At 39.1% G+C, this 24,907-nt stretch overlaps 1 protein-coding gene across 1 annotated transcript in view; it reads right to left on the bottom strand.

The window, feature by feature from the left end:
• The window catches only part of LOC139766224 (SIN3-HDAC complex-associated factor), a 176,245-nt gene extending 151,864 nt beyond the window's left edge, over nt 1-24,381 (bottom strand). Inside the window, exon 1 of the mRNA XM_071694544.1 lies at nt 24,330-24,381. The gene's annotated coding sequence lies outside the window, so the exon portion shown is untranslated. The remainder of the gene's footprint in view (nt 1-24,329) is intronic.
• Nucleotides 24,382-24,907: the final 526 nt, after the last annotated feature.

Genomic DNA, 24,907 nt, shown 5'->3' with positions numbered 1-24,907 from the left:
AATTTTTTTCTGGACAAATTTACTTTCCAGCTAGTTCGGAAGGCAATATATTACTTAAGCTCCACACCTCCCACTATGTAATCCCATAAAAAGCTAAATCCAGTTTGCAAAGAATTGAGTTTCAGGACTTTGTTTTTAAATGTTAAGCACTGCTAGCACCACCCATCAATATTAAGACAAATGCTGAAAGCACTGGTTGGAGTAAGCTTTCTGGTCACAATGTCAGTTGAAATTTTGTAATATTGTACCCAAAGGCCAAAACAAGAATTAATTACTTAGATATTAACTTCCTGTCCAAAATTGGTATATAGGAGAATTTGAATAGGTCAAAAACAATGAAAATTAAAATCATTATGATAATGATCCTCAGACATGTATGGTTCACCAGACAAATGTCTGTCTTCAAACTACTATATTAGCATACCTAAGTTCATGTAAAGCAATTATGGTGCATTCCATTTACAGTTTATATCAAGACAGTGAAATCTAGTGTAAAACACTCTTGATAATGTCTGACGTTTAGGTTCCTTGTCCTTAATTTGGAGATCATTTGGGCTAGGAAGCTCCAAATGAAAATTCCTATATTCAAACCCCTGTAAGAGCAACTACGATAGAAAAAGCATAATGTTTTTGAAAATGTATGCATGGTCACTGATACTGATACATCACAATACAATTTGGGAAATTTCAGGTACAAATGAATGGAATTAAAAATTAAGATTAATAATAGCACCTAAATTCATAAGGCATAAACTGTTTAAAATAAAAAAAAATATCAATAAACTTGATCAAATGTAGTTTGCCTTCCTCTGAATCATCACTCATTAATGTTAACTTCTGGGTACGGTTAAGAGCCATTTTCATAACTTCAGGTTCACTAATCTCTCATCATCTTCATTACATCCTTAAAAGTTAGGTCACTGGCAATGTTATTTATGCCATAATCTTCGATACAGCTACATCTTCACCTCCCTGCTCTTCACCATAACCTCAATGTCACTAGCCGGTGACCTAATCCTTATGGGGTCAGGATGTATGTGTTGAAAATTATATATACATATCTAAAGATAAGTGATGTGAAAGATTGATCATTTAAGGAATGACAGCATCAGAGGTATGGTAGTAAGTGTAGCTTGACTTAAGAGGGCTAACCTAAGTGAGCTGACATGTTTCAGGCATATGGAAAGATGAACAAGGAAAGACTTGATTATAATGTATGTGTCAGTACTGGAAGGAGCAAGGAAGGGAAAGACCAAAAAAGAGATGGAAGAATGGAGAAATGTAGGCTCTGGAGTATCTGGGCCTCAACATTCTCGAGGGTAATAAGTGTACAGTACATTGGATAAAATGTATGGAACTAATGTAACTGGTTCTCACAGGTCAAGTCAAAGACTGTCTTCACTATGCCTCTTAACTACAGACATGATGCTACCTCATCATTTTCAAAAGCATTCTTAACTTCACCTTAATCTTCACAACACTCTTGATACCAATTGCCCTAGACCTGACCCTTTCAAGTCAGGTCAAACTGCCTCCTTCAAAACACCCTCAACATCACCGTTTTGAACAAAAATAAATAAAAAATTGAATCCTATACTAATGAGTTTAAGTCAAACACATCTTTAAGGTTAAGGTGCTGACTGTTGAAGAATGAAATAATCAAAAACAATGTCTTTCCTAATATGGAAGGCAATACAAAAAGTTCTAATGCAACTCTCCCCAACACACCAGGAATTGATTGAAAATGCATATGAACCAATTTGAGAAGCTTTCTGTGCCTGCTTCACCTCCATGGAACTGGGAGCAGAATCAAGATAATACATAAAATGAATTATAAATTAGCTGATTGCACAAACATTCCATAACTTCACTCAAAGCTTAAACAGGAATGCTATTCTGTCATCCAGTAACATGGGTTTTCTTTTTATGTGATAAATATTTTGATGATGGAAGTTTTCCATATGGGAGTCATTAATCATGGTCACAAGAGGCCCTATAAGTTATCTCTAACTGCAACAGAACATTTCTTGAAACAAGTACTTTACATCTTTGAATGTCTCTTATGGTAAAAGTTAATCTTACATTTCTTTACAGTTACCAAGATACATTCAATACAGGTAGGATTTATATTACACACGATTTTCTAGTGAACCTATCTACAGCAGTGTTTAAAACGATGCAGTATGCCTTCATCATTAAAACTTCACTAATCAACCAACTTAATATATTTCCAGCTAACAATATTCTATCTATAACAATATAATTGGTCGTGCTTGTAAACCAATAAAATGGAGAAATTGTTCCTGTCAAACGAGCACCAATCAAAACAGGTAAACAAATCAAACTTCAATGAAAATAAAGCTTAAAGTAATATGACTTAGCATTTTGGATGAAATTAAACCACAGAAAGGCCTATAGTGGACTGTGGTGTCAGTGCATTACAAGACAGCCTGAGAACGAATGTGAGTGAATGAGGCCTTCTCTGCACCTGTTCCTGGTATCAACTTGCTAATGCAGGAAATAATGAACAAGTATGAAAAAATCAACAAATTCTTTTGTGTGAACATTAAAGTTTAAATATTTCTAATTACTACAAAGACAGAATTCTCAACAAGTAATACTATGTGACAGCAAACTGTCATGAATTATTCATCACCCATACAAATTACTGAAAAAAAATCTAACAATATGAAGTGTTAAACAATTCCTCCATCTTTTCAGTACCTGCATGTGCATGTATGTTTGTGTGTGATAACTTTATTGTACTTTGTTGGTCTCCCGCATTAGTGAGGTAGTGCAAGGAAACTGACGAAAAAATGGCCCAACCCACCCACATATACATGTATATACATAAATGCTCACATACGCATATATACATACCTATACATTTCAACGTAAACATAAATATACATAAACATATAGATATATAGACATGTATATATTCATACATGCTACCTTCATCCATTTCCGTTGCCACCCTGCCACACATGAAATAGCACCCCCTCCCCCCGCATGCGTGCGAGGTAGCGCTAGGAAAAGACAACAAAGGCCACATTCGTTCACACTCAGTCTCTAGCTGTCATGTGTAATGCATCGAAACCACAGCTCCCTTTCCACATCCAGGCCCAACAACAATTTCCATGGTTTACCCTAGGCACTTCACATGCCCTGGTTCAATCAACTGACAACATGTCCACCCCGGTATACCATATCGTTCCAGTTCACTCTATTCCTTGCATGCCTTTCACCCTCCTGTATGTTCAGGCCCCGATCACTGAAAATCTTTTTCACTCCATCCTTCCACCTCCAATTTGGTCTCTCCACTTCTCCTCGTTCTCTCCATCTCTGACACATATATCCTCTTTGTCAATATTTCCTCACTCATTCTCTCCACGTGACCAAACCATTTCAAAACACCTTCTTCTGCTCTCTCAACCACACTCTTTTTATTACCACACATCTCTCTTACCCTTTCATTACTTACTCGACCAAACCACCTCACACCACATATTGTCCTCAAACATCTCATTTCCAACACATCCACCCTCCTCTGCACAACACTATCTATAGCCCATGCCTCACAACCATATAACATTGTTGGAACCACTATTCCTTCAACATACCCATTTTTGCTCTCTGAGATAACGTTCTCGCCTTCCACACATCCTTCAACGCTTCCAGAACCTTCGCCCCCTCCCCCACCCTGTGACTCACTTCTGCTTCCATGGCTCCACCCACTGCCAAATCCACTCCCAGATATCTAAAACACTTCACTTCCTCCAGTTTTTCTCCATTTAAATTTACCTCCCAATTGACTTGTCCCTCAACCCTACTGGACCTAATAACCTTTAACATTTACTCTCAGCTTTCTTCTTTCACACACTTTACCAAACTCAGTCACCAGCTTCTGCAGTTTCTCACCCGAATCAGCCACCGGCGCTGTATCATCAGCGAACAACAACTGACTCACTTCCCAAGCTCTCTCATCCACAACAGACTGCATACTTGCCCTCTCTCCAAAACTCTTGCATTCATCTCCCTAACAACCCCATCCATAAACAAATCAAACAACCATGGAGATCACGCACACCTGCCGCAAACTGGCATTCACAGGGAACCAATCACTTCCCTCTCTCCCTACTTGTACACATGCCTTACATCCTCGATAAAAATTTTTCACTGCTTCTAGCAACTTAGCTCCCACACCATAAACTCTTAATTCCTTCCACAAAGCATCTCCACCAACTCTACCATATGCCTTCAACAGATCCATAAATGCGACATACAAATCCATTTGTTTTTCAAAGTATTTCTCACATACATTCTTCAAAGCAAACACCTGATCCACACATCCTTTACCACTTCTGACACCACACTGTTCTTCCCCAATCTGATGCTCTGTACATGCCTTCACCCTCTCAATCAACACCCTACCATATACTCAACAAACTTACACCTCTGTAATTTGAACACTCACCTTTATCCCCTTTGCCTCAGTACAAATGGGACTATGCATTCATTTCGCCAATCCTCAGGCACTTCACCATGAACCATACATACACTGAATATCCTCACCAACCAGTCAACAACAAGTCACCCCCTTTTTAATAATTCCACAGCAATACCATCCAAACCAACCACCTTGCTGGGTTTCATCTTCACAAAGCTTTCACAACCTCTTCTCTGTTTACCAAACCATTCTCCCTGACCCTCTCACTTCACACACCACCTCGACCAAAACACCATATATCTGCCACTCTATCATCAAATACATTCAACAAACCAAAATACTCGCTCCATCTCCCTCTCACTTCACCACTACTTGTTATTACCTCACCATTTGCCCCCTTCACCGAAGTTCCCATTTGTTCTCTTGTCTTACACACTTCATTTACCTCCTTCCAAAACATCTTTTTATTCCCCCTAAAACTTAATATTTAAAATTCAAAATGTAATAACTATACCTCTCTATATAGTATGGGTAAGGTGTTAACACTTGTGTCCCTGAACTCTTAAACTTTCACAGCTATCATTAAATTTTCTAAACTTCTGTATGCAGAGCTACCAAACTTCGTCCAAAAAAAGTAAAGGTAAATTTCCCCTTTTTTTTGCAAAATGAAACTTACAGCTATGCACAATACAGGAAACTGTGATATCCAGAGATAAAGCTGTTATTTCCCTTCATTTATCTACATGTAAATAGCTCACAATTGTTTGCTATAAAACCCAAAAAGTATCTAGTCTGATTGTCATTTGCTTCTCTGTATGCAATGCTCAAATCTGAAGCACAAACTTGACATCGTACAGTAAATTCATCCTTTCTCGATTGCACAATGCAGGGCCACTTTCTGGTAAATTCTGACTGAAAAGTCTATTTTTTCCTGCTTGATTTTGTACCCAAAATCAATCCCAAGATGAAGCGATTTCACTCTTCTCCAGTTTACTGTCAATTCACTCAATGATGCATTGCACAATATACAATAAGAACAACGGAAAACCAAAACATCAATACATGAGGACCAAGTTTACCCACATGGAAGATGACTGTAACATTTTCACCTCTTCAAACTCTCCCATTATGAATCGGTCACTGTCTAATAGATTTCCCTCATCATATCACTGTCTATTTTATTTTCCTTATCATATCACTTTTTAAATGTTTAATACAGGCATGATTTGGCATTTGTAATGGTAATATGAACATTTTCACTAGTCCATTGGAAATTAGCCACACTAAATTTTGCTGGAAAAGATCAGGTAAATCTATACGAAGTAGTTCATTTGATTCCAGTTAATTACTGGTTGTGACCTAAACAAACTAATGAGATGATGTAACTGAGGATTCGATTTTTCTAGCCAAATTTATGTTGTTACTCTTCATCTGTCATTAATAGAAAATCTTAGTAAAATAAATTTCAGAACTTTGAAACAGCCAATATATGAAAGGGAACTAGTAATTTTTTATCCATTTCTACATATAATAAATTTGTATGACTTTTTGAAGCCTCAGCAGGTCTTAGCCTAAGAGTAGGACTAGCCTGGTTGCACAAACTAAAGATATGATTGGACAGTAAAACCAACCGTGCAACAATTTGTGCGGCCATTGCTGTGAAATAAGTCGGAAATTGACCGACGTCTGAATGATATTTTGTACACAGCATTAGTACTTGTGTGCACGATGAGAACAAACAATATATAGTGAACAATGCAAACTGAGAACTTCCCATACATTACATACACATGTACAATACGTGAACATTTAACCAGAATTTCAAAAAAATTCATTTTACTAAGAAAAAATCATATTGCCATTTTCATATAAAAAAGTAATAAATACAGCAAAAATGTAATGGTTGGCAACTGTGTGTGCTGTTAACATCCAGTTTCATAAGTTTATTCATAAATCCACTTCTCTGATACTACCTAAGTATTGTTACTTCTAACAGCTTGCCTGTTTGATTTCATGTCATGGCCTTTGGTTGTTTTATCTTTGCATCTTTCAAAGAACTCTTCACTGTTGATTCCATTAAAATGGTCTAAAAATAATATAAAGGTTGAAATATAATCAAGTTATTACTGACAACAAAGGGAATTGTGCTATAAATGTACAAATCTTATCATAAAAGGATAATCAACTACATTTTTTTGCACTCCTTGTAATTAGCTATTCCTACAGCACAAGGAGAGAGTTCCACACTCATGGGGCCCCATCTCTTGAATTTTCTTATGCTACAACAACAGGTTTGGGTCAATCTTAATCCAAGACAGCCCATCATTAAAGAAAAGAAGGTCCTTGTCTTTTAACATACCATGCATTTCCCTAAGACACCTCAGAGAGCCTAAGACTAAAATAAAAAAGTTTTCATCATACTATGGTGAAGATATACACTCCCAGAAAAACAGAAAAGTGTACACTTAAGTTGAAGGAAAAAGGTAAACACTCAAAAAGAAGGACAAGAAAAGTTTACCCCATTAAGGATCTCCAAAATTCATCTCATAACACATGGGGTCATATTATCTACTATGTATTTGTTATGGAACATGTTCGAAAAACTTTAAATCCATGGCTACCATATCCTTCAAGCCATTAGTATCATTTAAAAAGGTCTGAAAGGATTTCCGGACATGCTGATGCTGTCTTGAGTAGAAGGTTTAATATGATGTAAAAGGTAATCTGCTGACCATTCTTCTGCCTGTAGAAATGTTGAAATGTTCGAGAAAATTCAAGAATCCATGACACGAAGGTTAGGGCCCTACAAGAAGGACGAGGTGACCTAGAGGGACCAGAGGGGTCAACCAAGGGTTCAGGCAAAGTTGAAGGAGTCTCTAGCATCAAGGTTGCTTGTTCCAAATTAGAGCTATCAACATGACTAAACCCTGAAAGCCAATAACTTTTTGAAGAGTTAGACCCAAAAAATTAACTAGGGTAAAAAGGTAAATCTGGCCCCAATGATCCCAATCCAAGGACAGGGAATCTGTTGCCAATGCTTTTATATATAAAACTGGAGAAACACAGGTCAAATAATGCACCGATTTTGGTGGCAAAAAGGTCCACCTGAGGTGCTTCTGCTAAGGAGGAGGTCCACCTGAAGGCCTCTTTCCCTAATGACATCTGAGTTTGTTCTTTGTACAGAGACAGGAAAGAGGTTTCATATGTCAGAGAATGGACAGCCATAGTACTGTTCATCATGTATAAAATCTAGCATCTTTGTTTCAAGACTGTGTGACTGATGAAGAACCATGGAACCAGCAGCTCCATTATGTTATGCTGGAATTTTCAACTCCCACCCAAGAATCTACAGCTACATGAACCCTCTCATAAATGAAAAACACCAACCTTGATTTGATAGTCCATCCATACCTTTAGAAAGATCATAGTGATACTCCAGGAAATAGGCTTTTGGAGATTCCTTATGCTAGTCTATCAAACTAAAGATTCAAGAATATCCATGAGTAAGGCATTTGAGAGATTTCTGTTTTCTGCAAGATGAAAAAGCAATGACTGTAAAAGGTAAATGAGGAGAAAGACTTGGGTGTAATAATTTTTGGTGATATGAAGCCATGTAAACAGTGCACAGAAGCAGTTAAAATGGCGAACAATATTCTTGGATTTATAAGTAGGGCTACTGAATCTAACTCCATAGAAATGTTGTAATCTAAGTTCTTTAATGAACAACTTAGCTTGGTCCATTATCATGCTACCTGACAAGTCCACTCCATCACTCTGATGCTGTCGAAACCATTCCATCATCACTCGATCGTTCTCAGTACTCTTACAATTTTTCATTGTTTTTCTAATCATCATTTACTTCTTGGAATCGCTGTCTGCATAGAATTTCAATATTTTCTCCCTTTGCTTCTTTATATCACGAGCAGTTGATGAACTAATAGTGTAGATGTCACACAGCTTACGCACTGAAACACCACGGTACATTTTTTCAACAGTTCTACTTCATCTTGGATTGATGTGGGCTGGTGTTTACGTTTGACACCATGACTGACACTCTCATACGTCTTAGAAGCCATAGCTAGGGTTAAATCTAAGCAAAACAAGCTAAGAATCTCACAGAATTGCAGTACCACCACCAAGTGCAGTGTAAAGAATGTAAATAAGCGTGCCCTACACACAATGCCATCTGTGGCCGCCTAGTGAACTAGTATGGTGGCCATGGTAATTTCAAGTCCCCTCATGTAATTCTGTCCGGACTAAAGGAGGTGCTGAACCATCAGTTGCCGGAAATTCCGTGGTGTATCACACATATGTTTAAGAATATACTTGATAAATAAATCACTTCATATCCATTACTGGCATTAATGGCATCTTTTTAGCTCCATAAAAAGTTTATATTTTTCATTTTTCTATTTTTAGTCTAAAATGTAAGTATTTCTTCTTTTACCACATTGATCTATGATTTTCATATCTCTCATTATCACAAACAGTCCTGGAGGAACCCACTGGGCTGCTGATGTTTGAATTCCTTTGTAATTCTTTGAGTAACCACAGAATTCAGGGACTGCGAGAAGTGCTCCCATGATGTTTTACCAAACTCTAAGGAGAGTAAGATCCCCCAGATGAACCTTAGCATTAACAGCTGATTTGAAAAGGCTTCCTTTACCTATATATATATATTTATTTATTCATTTATTCATTTTGCTTTGTCGCTGTCTCCCCACGTTAGCGAAGTAGCGCAAGGAAACAGATGAAAGAATGGCCCAACCCACCCACATACACATGTATACACATGCACGTCCACACACGCAAATATACATACCTATACATCTCTACGTATACATATGTATACACACACAGACATATACATATATATACACATGCACATAATTCATACTGTCTGCCTTTATTCATTCCCATCCTGCCACACATAAATGCCCATTTGCGAAGAATCATGAAAAATCTATATGAGGTATGCTAGAACAGTACGTGAATGGTTCAAAAAGTGATGTGATTAATGGTTCAGGAGCCTCCTTGAAAGGTGAAGCATCAAGTTTAGTAAGAGGGGTTGGGGAGAAAAAGATGGCTAGGTGAGGTCGAGGCATAATGCCTGCCATAGCTCTAACGACAAAACACTCACTACTAAATTACTTCCAGCATTACCTTAAGTAGATTACAAATACAAAATAACAAAAATACAAGTATCAACACCATGACACAAAGATATCTAAACACAAAGATAAAACAAAATAAAAAGGAGCAGACAAGATGTGTGAGTTCTGCAAACCCAAGGAAAAATGAGGTGTCTCGCTGTGGGGTTGGACAATGGGGCCAACTGGTGCCAGAAAATGATAGGCTGAGGCGAATCTGATTCTTCAAGCTTTAGCCATGGCAATGTGTGAATCTGTTCATGAAAGGTGAGTTATACAGGTTTTCTCACCAATAATTTGGAGCCATTGTGAACCAGATCCTGATATTCACTAAGAAATATCTTGTTTAGCTTTAGGACAGACAACGAAGAAGAGAAAATACCAAAAAAATTAATACAAAACATATTCCTTTGTTAGAATGAGAGGGTGTTGAGTGGTCAGGCAAGGACCTATGCCAATAGAATGGATGCTTTTTATTTTTGCATTTAAGAAATACTACTGATATGGGTTTTCCCAGATACGATTTCATTGTGTACTCATCAAATTACATAATTTTCTTCTTTTTCACACCACAAATACATACTTTTGTACACCTTTTACAAACTTTATATATTTTTCTACATAGGGATACGGGAGAAAGAATACTTCCCACACATTCCCCGTGTGTCGTTGAAGGCGACTAAAGGGGACGGGAGCAGGGGGTTAGAATCCCTCCCCTCCTTGTATTTTTGTATTTAAACTTTCTAAAAGGGGAAACAGGAGGAGTCATGTGGGGAGTGCTCATCCTCCTTGAAGGCTCAGATTGGGGTGTCTAAATGTGTGTGGATGTAACCAAGACGTGGTATACTGGGGTCAACGTGCTGTCAATGGATTGACCCAGGGCATGTGAAGCGTCTGGGGTAAACTATGGAAAGTTTTGTGGGGCCTGGATATGAAAAGGGAGTTGTGGTTTCAGTGCATTACACACGACAGCTAGAGACTGAGTGTGAACGAATGTGGCCTTTGTTGTCTTTTCCTCGCGGTACCTCGCACAAATGCAGGGGAGGGGGGGTGCCATTTCATGTGTGGCAGGGTGGCAGTGGGAATGGATGAAGGCAGTGTGTAAGAATATGTATATGTGTATGTATGTTCATGTCTGTGTATGTATATGTATGTAAACATTGAAATGTATAGGTATATATATGTGCGTGTGTGGCCGTTTATGCATACACATGTGTAAGTAGGTGGGTTGGGCCATTCTTTTGTCTGTTTCCTTACACTACCTCGCTAACGCAGGAGACAGCAACAAAGTATAATAATAATAATAATTCTTTCTTTTCTTTTAAACTATTTGCCATTTCCCGCGTTAGCGAGGTAGCATTAAGAACAGAGGACTGGGCCTTTTTTGGAATATCCTCACCTGGCCCCCTCTGTTCCTTCTTTTGGAAAATTAAAAAAAAAAAAAAAAACGAGAGGGGAGGATTTCCAGCCCCCCGCTCCCTCCCCTTTTAGTCGCCTTCTACGACACGCACGGAATACGTGGGAAGTATTCTTAATCCCCTATCCCCAGGGATGATAATAATAATAATAATAATAATAATAATAATAATAATAATAATGATAATAATAAATAATAATAATAATAATAACAATAATAATAATAATAATACATGTTTTTACAGACTACATTTACAGGAATATATGAATGAACATACATGGATGAGAAATGAGGGAAGAGAGGAACAATAAGCTTTGATTACCTATGTGGAGTGGACGAAAGGCTGAGAAAAGCTGTGCTGAATGCTGAAGTTGTGAAAGGATTATTTGGAGATTCTGACCATTTTGCAGTTCTTGATCATGTGATAATCAGAGAGAAAAGGAGGTATGGTGAAAGGAAGAATGAGATATAAACATATTGACAAGGGAGATGAATCATAAAAAATGCAGGGAGCAGTATGAAAGAAGGGTGACAGAAAGTTTAGTTGAAAGTACAGTAGTTAAGGGGATGCAGTCACGTGTGAATGAGGTGTCTAAAGTTGCAGAATAAATAGTTGGACACAAGGCTGGGAGATATAAGAATAAAAGAAATGCATGGTGGATGGATGATTTTGGAAATGCCTTGGAGGGGAAGAAAAAGGCATATGGTAGATTGTTCAATAGGAATTTACCAGTAGTTCAGCAAAGGAGGGATTAATATAAGATGTGTAAATAGAATGCTAAGAAGCTGATGAAAGAAAGCATAGAGTAAATGAAGATTTTAGATAAGATTTTAGATGAAAGTTGAGTGAAAAGTTTATGGAAAATAAGAAATTGTACTGGAAAGAGGTGAAAAAGGAAAGAGGTGAATGTAAGAATGGAAATACAAATGTGAGAACTAAGAAAAGGGTATTGTTGAATTGAGAGGATGGGAAAGATGGAAAGAGTATTTAGAAGAACTGATGAATGTGGGAGAAGGGGAGGCAGCAGCAGTAACATGCATGGGTATGGAGGAAGGAAGGATAAAGGTACAAGTGCAGGGGCCTATAGCAAGAAAGGAGGAAAAAGGGCAATAATGAGGCTGAAACTAGGAAAGATGCACAGAATGGATGGAAATATGGCTGAAATGTTGAAGTATGGAGGAGAAAATGCAATCATGTGGATGCATTTGATATGTAATTCAGCATGGAAGCAAAAGGCTGTATTTTTGGATTAGGTGACAGCTATTACTGTTCCCTTACTCAAAGGAAAAGGTTCTAAGGAAGCATGGAGCAATCATGGGGGGATAAATCTGATCAGTATACCAGGAAAAATGAATACAAGAATTCTGGTTGATAGAGTGATGGAAGTTAGTAAATGGAGAATAAGTGAGGAGCAAAGGGGTTTTAGGATAGGTAGATGTGTGGAACAGATCTTTGCAGTGAGAATGACAGTGCAAAAGTACCTACTGAAAGGTAAGAAGCTGTATGCAGCTTTTAAGATCTGGAGAAAATGTATGATAGAGATGAGTGGAATGCTTTATGGGATGTAGGACAATTGTTGGATGGTGTGAAAGCCTTCTATAAAGGAGCAAATGCACATGTAAGAGTAGACTGAGAGCTGAGCAGAGGTTTCGGTATACATTTGGGTGTGAGGCACAGTTGTATGATGTCACTGTGGCTGCTTAATGGATATATATTTGGAGTGATAAGAGAGACGAAGGCAAAGCTAGGGAAATGTGAGTGCAAAGATGGAGTGTGGTAGTGAGGTATAAAGGATAGTGACAAACCTGTTTGCAGATGAGTGGAGTGGGGTTGCAATGTGTCTTATGATGTGCGTAAGCACAGACAATTGAAGGTAAATGCGAATAAAAGTGAGAAGTGGTGTTTGAATGGAAACTCAGCAAAAGTATAGATTCTACAAGGCACTACTGCATGAGCAAAGAAAGTGTACTAAACTGTGTTATACATAAGGTGGTGACAAAATTTAAGTATCTAGGAGCTATCTTGGGGAAGTTTGGTGATATGGAAGGAGAGATAAGGGAGAGTGAAGTACAGAGTAGAAGAGTCATTGGGTTCCTTAAGTCTATATCTATATAGATAGATACAAGTGTAAGTATGGAAAGGAAGAAAGGATTAAGGGAAAGCATGGTCCTCCCAACAGTGACCTATGCCATCAAAACATGGACACAGGATGAGACAATGAGGTCAAGAATGCAGATTGTGGAAATGAACACATGGTATGATTAGATGGAATGAAGAAAGACGTGGGGGTGAATGAGAGATCTGGTATGACAGGGAATGAAAAGGGAATGAATTGTGGAGTGGTAGAGTAGGCGAAACAATATGTACTTTGAGGTGGTTTGGGCATGCAGAGAGAATGCAAGATGGGGAGTTTTAACAGAGAGCCTATGACAGTATGATTAAAGGGGTTGATGCGAGAGGAAGACCACCTGAGACATGGTTAAATGAAATGGAGGAGCACTGGAGGGTGGGAAATGATAGAAGAATGCATGGTATGGTGTATGTGCAGGAGGCATGTAAGGACAGGGATAAGTGGAGACTCATTTGACGTAGCTACCACCTTACTGGAAATTGCCAAGGGGAAAAGGCATCAGAGATATTGATACGAAAGATAAAGCGACATACAGATAGATTAAACAAAAAACTTTACACCAAAAACATTAACACTAATAAAAAATCAATCTAAATGTGACATCAGTGAGTGTATCATGCTTGCTCCTACACAACTCACAAAACCTTTGATAATAAACCTACTGAAGGGTGATAAAGAAGCCAGGGCTACCAGCAGGAATATGGGGCAAACGACTTTAGTGGACTAAGAGTAAAACGACTTTGGTGGACTAAGAGTAAGAGATAAAAGGAGAACTGCAGGGCTTGGTTTTGGGCCCACTGCTGTTCCCGGAGTAAGTAAATGACTCACACGAAGGACTAAATTTTTACCTAAACATATTTGTGGGTGAAGCCATGGTGAGGAGATAAATAATGAAAACAATTCCATCAGTTTACAGAGGAAACTGACATACTCCAATGATGGTCTGACAAATAGATGATAAGGATAAAACTGAGTGAAAGAAAGCCCCTGTGTGAATACAGCTTAATGGGAAATAAGCTACAAGAATGATGTGTGAAAGAGATATAAGGGTCAACACTGACCTAATTTGTCACAAGTGCTACACATTAGGAGAACTACATCATAAAATATATTTCATCTGCAGGCATATATTAAAATATCATTCAAGTATTGTGATAAATGTTTAATATGCTACTCATGGGTATCAAACTGAAACTCGATGATGCATCTCAGGTCTGGTCATTGTACCCAAAGGAAAAAAATATGATAGAGAGGAACCAGAGTATGGCCACTAAGTTCCCGAAAAAGAGCTGAGCTACACAGATGTGGACCATGGAAGAGAAACAAGAGACCAAATAACAGCCTTTAAGTTCTTGCATCAACTGAATACTGGTGACAGTAAACAGCTCTTCACTTCACAAGATACAGTAACATAATTACCAGAGGCCATGATCATTCACAAATGCCCATACATGCACATATACATATATGTGAGAGGACAAGAGCAAGGGAAGGAGTAGCACTACTCCTGAAACAGGAGTGGTGGGAGTATGTGGTAAGTGTGTAAGAAAGTAAACTCTAAATTGATATGGGTAAAACTGAAAGTGGATGGAGAGAGATGGGTGATTATTGGTGCATATGCACCTGGGCATGAGAAGAAAGATCATGAGAGGCAAGTGTTTTGGAAGCAGCTGAGTGAGTGTGTTAGTAGTTTTGATGCACGAGACTGGGTTATAGTGATGGGTGATTTGAATGCAAAGGTGAGTAATGTGGCAGTTGAGGGAATAATTGGTGTACATGGGGTGTTCAGTGTGGTAAATGGAAATGGTGAGGAGCTTGAAGATTTGTGCACTGGAAAAGGCCTGGTGATTGGGAATACCTGGCTTAAAAAGAGAGATATACATAAGTATGCATATGTAAGGATGGCCAGAGAGCATTATTGGATTACGTGTTAATTAACAGGCGCGCGAAAGAGAGACTTTTGGATGTTAATGTGCTGAGAGGTGCAACTGGAGGGATGTCTGATCATTATCTTGTGGAGGCGAAAGTGAAGATTTGTAGAGGTTTTCAGAAAAGAAGAGAGAATGTTGGGGTGAAGAGACTAGTGAGAGTAAGTGAGCTTGGGAAGGAGACTTGTTTGAGGAAGCACCAGGAGAGACTGAGTACAGAATGGAAAAAGGTGAGAACAAAGGACGTAAGGGTAGTGGGAGAGGAATGGGATGTATTTAGGGAAGCAGTGATGGCTTGCGCAAAAGATGCTTGTGGCATGAGAAGCGTGGGAGGAGGGCAGATTAGAAAGGGTAGTGAGTGGTGCAATGAAGAAGCAAGATTATTAGTAAAAGAGAAGAGAGAGGCATTTGGACGATTTTGGCAGGGAAATAATGCAAATGACTGGGAGATGTATAAAAGAAAGAGGCAGGAGGTCAAGAGAAAGGTGCAAGAGGTCAAAAAGAGGGCAAATGAGAGTTGGGGTGAGAGGGTATCATTAAATTTTAGGGAGAATAAAAAAATGTTTAGGAAGGAGGTAAATAAAGTGCGTAAGATAAGGGAACAAATGGGAACATCAGTGAAGGGGGATAATGGGGAGGTAACAAATAGCGGTGATGTGAGGAGGAGATGGAGTGAGTATTTTGAAGGTTTGTTGAATGTGCTTGATGATAGAGTGGCAGATATAGGGTGTTTTGGTCGAGGTGGTGTGCAAAGTGAGAGGGTTAGGGAGAATAATTTGGTAAACAGAGAAGAGGTAGTACAAGCTTTGCGAAAGATGAAAGCCGGCAAGGCAGCGGGTTTGGATGGTATTACAGTGGAATTTATTAAAAAAAAAAAGGGGGGGGGGGTGACTGTGTTGTTGACTGGTTGGTTAGGTTATCTAATGTATGTATGACTCATGGTGAGGTGCCTGAGGATTGGCAGAATGCTTGCATAGTGCCATTGTACAAAGGCAAAGGAGATAAAAGTGAGAGCTCAAATTACAGAGGTATGAGTTTGTTGAGTATTCCTGGGAAATTATATGGGAGGGTATTGATTGAGAGGGTGAAGGCATGTACAGAGCATCAGATTGGGGAAGAGAAGTGTGGTTTCAGAAGTGGGAGAGGATGTGTGGATCAGGTGTTTGCTTTGAAGAATGTATGTGAGAAATACTTAGAAAAGCAAATGGATTTGTATGTAGCATTTATAGATCTGGAGAAGGCATATGATAAGAGTTGATAGAGATGCTCTGTGGAAGGTATTAAGAATATATGGTGTGGGAGGCAAGTGACTGGTTCTCAGTGAATGTTGGTTTGCGGCAGGGGTACGTGATGTCTCCACGGTTGTTTAATTTGTTTATAGATGGGGTTGTTAAGGAGGTGAATGCAAGAGTTTTGGAAAGAGGGGCAAGTATGCAGTCTGTTGTGGATGAGAGAGCTTGGGAAGTTAGTCAGTTGTTGTTCGCTGATAATACAGCGCTGGTGGCTGATTCGGGTGAGAAACTACAGAAGCTGGTGACTGAGTTTGGTAAAGTGTGTGAAAAAAGAAGGCTGAGAGTAAATGTGAATAAGAGCAAGGTTATTAGGTACAGTAGGGTTGAGGGACAAGTCAGTTGGGAGGTAAGTTTAAATGGAGAAAAACTGGAGGAAGTGAAGTGTTTTAGATATCTGGGAGTGGATTTGGCAGTGGATGGGACCATGGAGGCGGAAGTGAATCATAGGGCGGGGGAGGGGGCGAAAGTTCTGGGAGAGTTGAAGAATGTATGGAAGTCAAGAACATTATCTCCGAAAGCAAAAATGGCTATGTTTGAAGGAATAGTGGTTCCAACAATGATATATGGTTGTGATGCATGGGCTATAGATAGAGTTGTGCAGAGGAGGGTGGATGTGCTGGAAATGTGATATTTGAGGACAATATGTGGTGTGAGGTGGTTTGATCGAGTCAGTAATGAAAGGGTAAGAGAGTTGTGTTGTAATAAAAAGAGTGTGGTTGAGAGAGCAGAAGAGGGTGTTTTGAAATGGTTTGGTCACATGGAGAGAATGAGTGAGGAGAGATTGGCAAAGAGGATATATGTGTCAGAGGTGGAGGATACGAGGGGAATTGGGAGACCAAATTGGAGGTGGAAAGATGGAGTGAAAAAGATTTTGAGTGATCAGGGCCTGAACATGCAGGAGGGTGAAAGGCGTGCAAGGAATAGAGTGAATTGGAACAACATGGTATATCAGGGTCGACAAGCTATCAATGGATTGAACCAGGGCATGTGAAGCGTCTGGGGGTAAACCATGGAAAGTTCTGTGGGGCCTGGATGTGGAAAGGGAGCTGTGATTTCGGTGCATTATACATGAGAGCTAGAGACTGAGTGTGAACGAATGTGGCCTTTGTTGTCTTTTCCTAGTGCTACCTCGCGCACATGTGTGGCAAGGGGGTTGTTATTTCATGTGTGGCGGGGTGGCGATGGGTATAAGGGTAGACAGTATGAATTATGTACATGTGTATATATGTATATGTCTGTGTGTGTATACATGTATGAATACGTTGAGATGTATAGGTATGTACATGTGCTATGTTTGGACATGTATGTATATACATGTGTATGTGGGAGGGTTGGTCCATTCTTTCGTCTGTTTCCTTGTGCTACCTCGCTAACGCGGGAGACAACGACAAAGTATAATAAATAAATATAACTATATAAATAAATAATACACATATACATAGAGACATATACACATGTACATACTCATGCTGAACTGCCTTCATCCATTCCTGTCGCTACCCCGTCCCACAGGAAACAGCATCGCTACCCCTTGCTTCAGCGAAATAGCGCCAGGAAAACAGACAAAAAAGGCCACATTCATTCACACACAGTCTCTAGCTGTCATGTGTAACGCACCAAAACCACTACTCCCTATCCACATCCAGGCCCCACAAGTATTTCCATGGTTTACTCCAGGCATTTCACATACCCTGGTTCAGTCCAGTGATAGCACATCAACCCCAGTATACCACATTATTCCAATTCACTTTATTCCCTGCCCACCTCTCACCTTCCTTTATGTTCAGGTCCTGAATGCTCAAAATCTTTTTCACTCCATCCTTCCACCTCCAATTTGGTCTCCTGCTTATCCTTGTTCCCTCCACCTCTGACATATATATCTTTGTCAATCTTTTCTCACTCATATTCTCCATATGTCCAAACTATTTCAACAAACCCTCTTCTGCTCTCTCAACCACACTCTCTGTACTTCCACACATCTCTCTTACCCTTTCATTACTTACTCGATCAAACCACCTCACACCACAAGTGTCCTCAAAGTTTCCTTTCCAACACATCCACTCTCCTCCATACAACCCTATCCATAACCCTTGCCTCGCAACCATATAATGTTGATGAAACTACTATTCCTTCAAACATACCAATTTTTGCTGTCCGAGATAATGTTCTCTCCTTCCACACATTCTTCATCCCTCACAGAACCTTTGTCCCCTCCCCCACACTCTGACTCACTTCCACTTCCATGGTTCCATTTGCTGCTAAATCCACTCCCAGCTTTCTAAAAGACTCCACTTCCTCCAATCTTTCTCCACTAACAACTTACATCCCAATTAACTTAACCCTCATCCCTACTGAACCTATTAACCTTGCTCTTATTCACATTTACTCTCAACTTTCTCCTTTCACACACTTTTCCAAACTCAGTAACCAACTTCTACAGTTTCTCACTTGAATCAAGCCACCAGAGCTGTATCATTGGCGAACAACTGACACTTCCCAAGCCCTCTCATCCCAACAGACTGCATACTCACCCCTCTCTCCAAAACACTTGCATTTACTTCCCTAACCACTCTACCAATAAACAAATTAAACAACCATAGGGACATCACACACCCCTGTCGCAAACTGACATTCACTGGGAACCAATCGCTCTCCTCTCTTCCTACTTGTACACATGCCTTACATCCTTGTTAAAAAATTCACTGCTTCTAGTAGCTTAACTCTCACATCATATACTCTTAAGACCTTCCACAAAGCATCTCTATCAACCCTACCATATGCCTTCTCCTGATCCATGTATGCTACATACAAATCCATGTTTTTTTCAGTATTTCTCACACACATTCCTCAAAGCAAACACAAGATACACACATCCTCTACCACTTCCATAATAACACTGTTCTTCCCCAATCTGATACTTTGTCCATGCCTTCACTTTATCAATCAATACCCTCCTGTATAATTTTCCAGGAATACTCAACAAACTTATGCCTTTGTAGCTTGAACACTCATCTTTATCCCTCTGCCTTTGTACAATGGCACTATGCATGCATTTTGCTAATCCTCAGGCACTTCGCCATAATCCATACATACTCTGAATATACTTACCAACCAATCAAAAACACAGTCATCCACTTTTGCAATACCATCCAAACCTGCCTCCTTGCTGGATTTCATTTTCCACAAAGCTTTCACTACCTCTTCTCTCTTAACCAAATCATTCTCCCTGACCCTCTCACTTTGCACACTAAAGTTGTACATCAATATAGTCTTTTTGAGAGCATACACATGACAGTGTCCTTACAACATATCAAGGATAAAAGTCTTCATTCCTCCTCTACCACCACCACACAGGACCTGCTAAACAGTATTGATAAAACTATCTTAGCATGTTTTTGCATTGTTTTCCACTTGATTATGGGTTTTTTTTCTTGGTCATGTACATATGCAATAAGGGCAACCATAGACCCTTGGACATGCTGTTTTGTTTGACTAAGGGTAGAACGTAAACATCCACGCAATAATGTACTTCCAACACACCCACCATCACCCCAGATGACTGTGACTTTCCATAGCAAACAGGCAATGTTATATCTTGTTTATTCTTTATTTCACTACTAGTGATGTTCATTCATATGTTTAATATTCAAACTCAATTTCTGCAATTTTGCAAAGAACTGAATACTCTGAAAGCCCACAATAGGATTAGCAACAAAACTGCCATAATCACTTGATAATATCTTGGTATTGGTAAAAAGAACCTCGATCACAGGAATCATTTCACTTTTCAGTCAGCACAAGAAGACCTAAGCAAGACCCGAGATGATGCTCACATACAACTACATAAAAAACATATGAAGTGTTATCTTACAACTTACAAAAAGATATGATCCAGTTTTAAAACTAGAATTGAATCAAAATAAGTACATATAGCATCCACAACCTTGTTCTCAAGTCTGCTGCTTTCATGTATACGTACCTAATGATTCATGAAGCACTCTGGTCAGGTATATTCGACGCATGGTCATCATATGCAATCTACAAGACAGGTAAATACTCCTCAAAAAGTCAATTGCTCATAATTAAATTTTCTCTGTTGATGCCTTATATGTCAAAATCCATTATCAGACTCTTAAGCCATTATCTCAAGTTTTCATTATTTTCTTTAGCCAGTTTATTTAATAGGTCCTCTGTTTCATCTCTTTCTAATTAAACCTAGTCTATTTTACACTTAAAAGTATGTACTCATCTGACATGTACCCCAGTGAATCAATGGAAAGAACAATAGAAGTCAGCAGCCATAGCCTTCCCTACACTGGTTCTCTTAGAAAATAGTGAAAACTGAAAATTGAGAAAAAAGCAAGAAAAACAAAGGAAATAATTTCTTAGTACTCTAGTTTTATGTCAAGCTGAAGTTCAAGACGCAATATGACAGAAAAGATATGGGGGATCCATGAGTAAAATTTCCCATTTTAGTTTTTATCGAGGATGTAAGGCATGTGTACGTGTAGGAAGAGAGGAAAGTGATTGGTTCTCAGTGAATGTAGGTTTGCGGCAGGGGTGTGTGATGTCTCCATGGTTGTTTAATTTGTTTATGGATGGGGTTGTTAGGGAGGTAAATGCAAGAGTTTTGGAAAGAGGGGCAAGTATGAAGTCTGTTGGGGATGAGAGAGCTTGGGAAGTGAGTCAGTTGTTGTTCGCTGATGATACAGCGCTGGTGGCGGATTCATGTGAGAAACTGCAGAAGCTGGTGACGGAGTTTGGTAAAGTGTGTGGAAGAAGAAAGTTAAGAGTAAATGTCAATAAGAGCAAGGTTATTAGGTACAGTAGGGTTGAGGGTCAAGTCAATTGGGAGGTGAGTTTGAATGGTGAGAGGCTGGAGGAAGTGAAGTGTTTTAGATATCTGGGAGTGGATCTGTCAGCGGATGGAACCATGGAAGCGGAAGTGGATCATAGGGTGGGGGAGGGGGCGAAAATTTTGGGAGCCTTGAAAAATGTGTGGAAGTCGAGAACATTATCCCGGAAAGCAAAAATGGGTATGTTTGAAGGAATAGTAGTTCCAACAATGTTGTATGGTTGCGAGGCGTGGGCTATGGATAGAGTTGTGCGTAGGAGGATGGATGTGCTGGAAATGAGATGTTTGAGGACAATGTGTGGTGTGAGGTGGTTTGATCGAGTAAGTAACGTAAGGGTAAGAGAGATGTGTGGAAATAAAAAGAGCGTGGTTGAGAGAGCAGAAGAGGGTGTTTTGAAATGGTTTGGGCACATGGAGAGAATGAGTGAGGAAAGATTGACCAAGAGGATATATGTGTCGGAGGTGGAGGGAACGAGGAGATGAGGGAGACCAAATTGGAGGTGGAAAGATGGAGTGAAAAGGATTTTGTGTGATCGGGGCCTGAACATGCAGGAGGGTGAAAGGAGGGCAAGGAATAGAGTGAATTGGAGCGATGTGGTATACAGGGGTTGACGTGCTGTCAGTGGATTGAATCAAGGCATGTGAAGCGTCTGGGGTAAACCATGGAAAGCTGTGTAGGTATGTATATTTGCGTGTGTGGACGTGTGTATGTACATGTGTATGGGGGGGGGTTGGGCCATTTCTTTCGTCTGTTTCCTTGCGCTACCTCGCAAACGCGGGAGACAGCGACAAAGTATAAAAAAAAAAAAAAAAAAAAAAATGAGTAAAATTTATTTCTGTATACATACACTGAAAATCATTTAGAAGGCTGGGTTGGATTAGTTTTAAATTCAAGTACTGCAAATCTGAAGTCACTAAGTCCAACCAAATTCCAACAAAGGAATGGTATCTTAAACATCCTCATATTTGGTCACTAAGGGCTGTAAATGGTATAGAGAACAAATTCCATTCAACATCTACCGAGTCTAAGTTGACGGGAATCTGAATTCAAATCAATGTGCACAACAAGGGTTGAATAAAATTTCAAAATATTCACTAGTGTAGTACTGTATGTCAAGTACTGGCAGTCAAACAATATATCAGTGACAACATATTTAGAGATGCAAAACATTTTTTTAAGCCAAAGAAGCAAATCTTGTGAAGGAAGCTTCAACATATTGAAAGTAACATCATTGGAAGGGAAGATTTATGGGTTATGTGACTGAGCAAACTTATGACATCCAAAAAAGATGACAAACTTTTCATTAACAAAAAATTATTCTTGGGCACATCTACAACTGACTACTTTTTCATTAAAACAAGTTAGGCTGGGCTAGGTTCAGTGGTGTAGCAGTTAGCAATCCTGACCATGACACATTCACAAGCTTCCCGGGGTGGAGCACATATGTTTGAATCCTCGTTGCACCAGTAAGTCCAGTCATCCCAGCTGTTCCTCCACCCCTAGGGGCTTGTCGATAAAATGGGTACCTGGCTCAGGTAAGGGCGTATATATGTGTATGGGATGGTCTTGATTAGAGCATCAGCTGCCTGTGCTATCTCAGCTAACATAAAGAAAAAAGTTAGTTTGGGTTAGGATATAATAATCTTAGCAAGAAAGAATTAAGAACCCAACATTCAGAATATTTCCTTGTTCAAAAGTTTCCATATCAGAAATGTGATTAAACTCTAAGGCCAAAAATCAAAGGCTTATTACGGGATAAGTTAATGTGTCTGCCACAAATGGTTTAGTAACTATTTGACAACTCGAAGAAACTCACAGAAAGCACTGTATTTACTGGAAATGCAAATGTCTTCAAAAACATCCTAGAAAGTACCTGAAAGAAATGGATACACATACAACCCAAAAGTTTAAGTACCTTTTCAGGAATTCACATCAAATGAGCTGTTGTCGTTCCCATGAATTCAACAATTTCTTCTTTGTGACGTTCACCACCCTAAAATACTATTCCTTTAATATCTAGCCGTCAATCTGGCTTTGTTAGATTCTGCATCAAATATCAGACTGTAAAATGTCACTGTACTACACTGACCACCGCATTCACAGTTTGCCATGAACAACAGTAAGTAATCACAAGTCAAACCTTGGTTTATTCTTGGTTTTCTACAATGGGAAATAGGCAAGCCTGCTTTATCAAAACTACAAACGCCAAGTTAACAAAATTTCGACTTAGGGCAGATATAACAACAGCCATCACTTAAATAATGACAACATTCATCTTATCATTGTTTCAGGCTACTACCCAACCGTTAGTGAGTTAGTACACACGGTAAACACATTAAACTATCAGGCATTTGGTGACCAAAAGCTCACATAAATAACTGCTTGCTGGCATTATCACATATAAATCTTACTAACACTTAGGACGACACAAAGTTGGTCATTAATCCATCACAAGTTATGATCATCAACCTCTCTGGCGATACAACAAACTGATAGGAACAGTTAATGAGATGATACCTCGCCACGAGTGGTGGTTTCACCGTAAAACACACAAGGTCTCCTCCAACATGAACCGAGATTCCAAAAAAGTTACAAAGTACATTTTTCATGATCTGACGACGAGGTGTCGTGATAACTTGAGTGTTCATGTGCCGCCTGTGTTGCTAGAGTGCTTGTTTATACCATGCAAGACAATGGGTCAAGAGGACCGAGGTCATCCACTATCCTCGCCTCAATCACACAGGAAGTCCGAATTCTTTGTCACATACAATAAGCTACTGTCACTCATTACAAAGGTTTTAGCTCATGAAAACTAATTATATACAAATTATAGATACAACTGAGGCTCTACTACTGTCAAACAATATCAATCTTGATACACGCACTTGACAAGAGCTTTTTAAAATTATTACCAGAAGCAAAGCTACAGGAGCGTGGCACATACGGATTACAAAACTTACAATAATCACAAAATTAACAAAATTACAACTCCTGACAGTAGGCCTATACTGTACTACTGGACCACTGTTAAGTTATTCTTCATAAATAAAAGATGAAATCTGTTAGTGTTTGATAATTTCATACAAAATGTAAAGAGTTTCACTCACCACACTTTTCCTGTCAGCGGTGATTCTTGGATCGATGCGCAGGAGGTGTGCGCACAACTGCTTCAGAAACTAAAGTTAGATCTCGTGAAAACGTAACCATAAAATAAGTAGTGTATCAAGTGTAATGCCTTGCTTAAGTTAAAAGCTTTAGAAATAAGTATAAAGGTACAAATTTCTCCATGTAATTATTTTGCGTGATATTTGCGTAATATCGTACCCAGGCGATTTCGTCATTTGTACATCGTTGCCAAATATATAAATACAAGAAAAAAAAGAAGCGATGAAAGTTATCATGCATATAACTGCTTATCAAGCTTGACACAAGTCCTCAGAGTATTTTATAAACCCACTATCATCTTATCTTATTACACATATACTGCACATGAAAGATAAAACACGTAAATTATTCCTAGGGATGATTTGTGTGTCCGTGCACCATCCACCTTTCATAACTTGACTTCATAAAATGCACACTTAGAACAATACCAGAGTGAGAGAAGTTATATGGGCTACAATGTTTTATCACAGGATAACACCTGGGTCTGTTAAAAGACTATTAATTGTTTGTTGTCAAA

The sequence above is a fragment of the Panulirus ornatus genome, chromosome 57, assembly GCF_036320965.1.
Source record: "Panulirus ornatus isolate Po-2019 chromosome 57, ASM3632096v1, whole genome shotgun sequence".
Classification (NCBI taxonomy): domain Eukaryota; kingdom Metazoa; phylum Arthropoda; class Malacostraca; order Decapoda; family Palinuridae; genus Panulirus; species Panulirus ornatus.
Note: the sequence above shows the minus strand (reverse complement) of the source record. Positions and strands in the feature narration are given on the sequence as shown.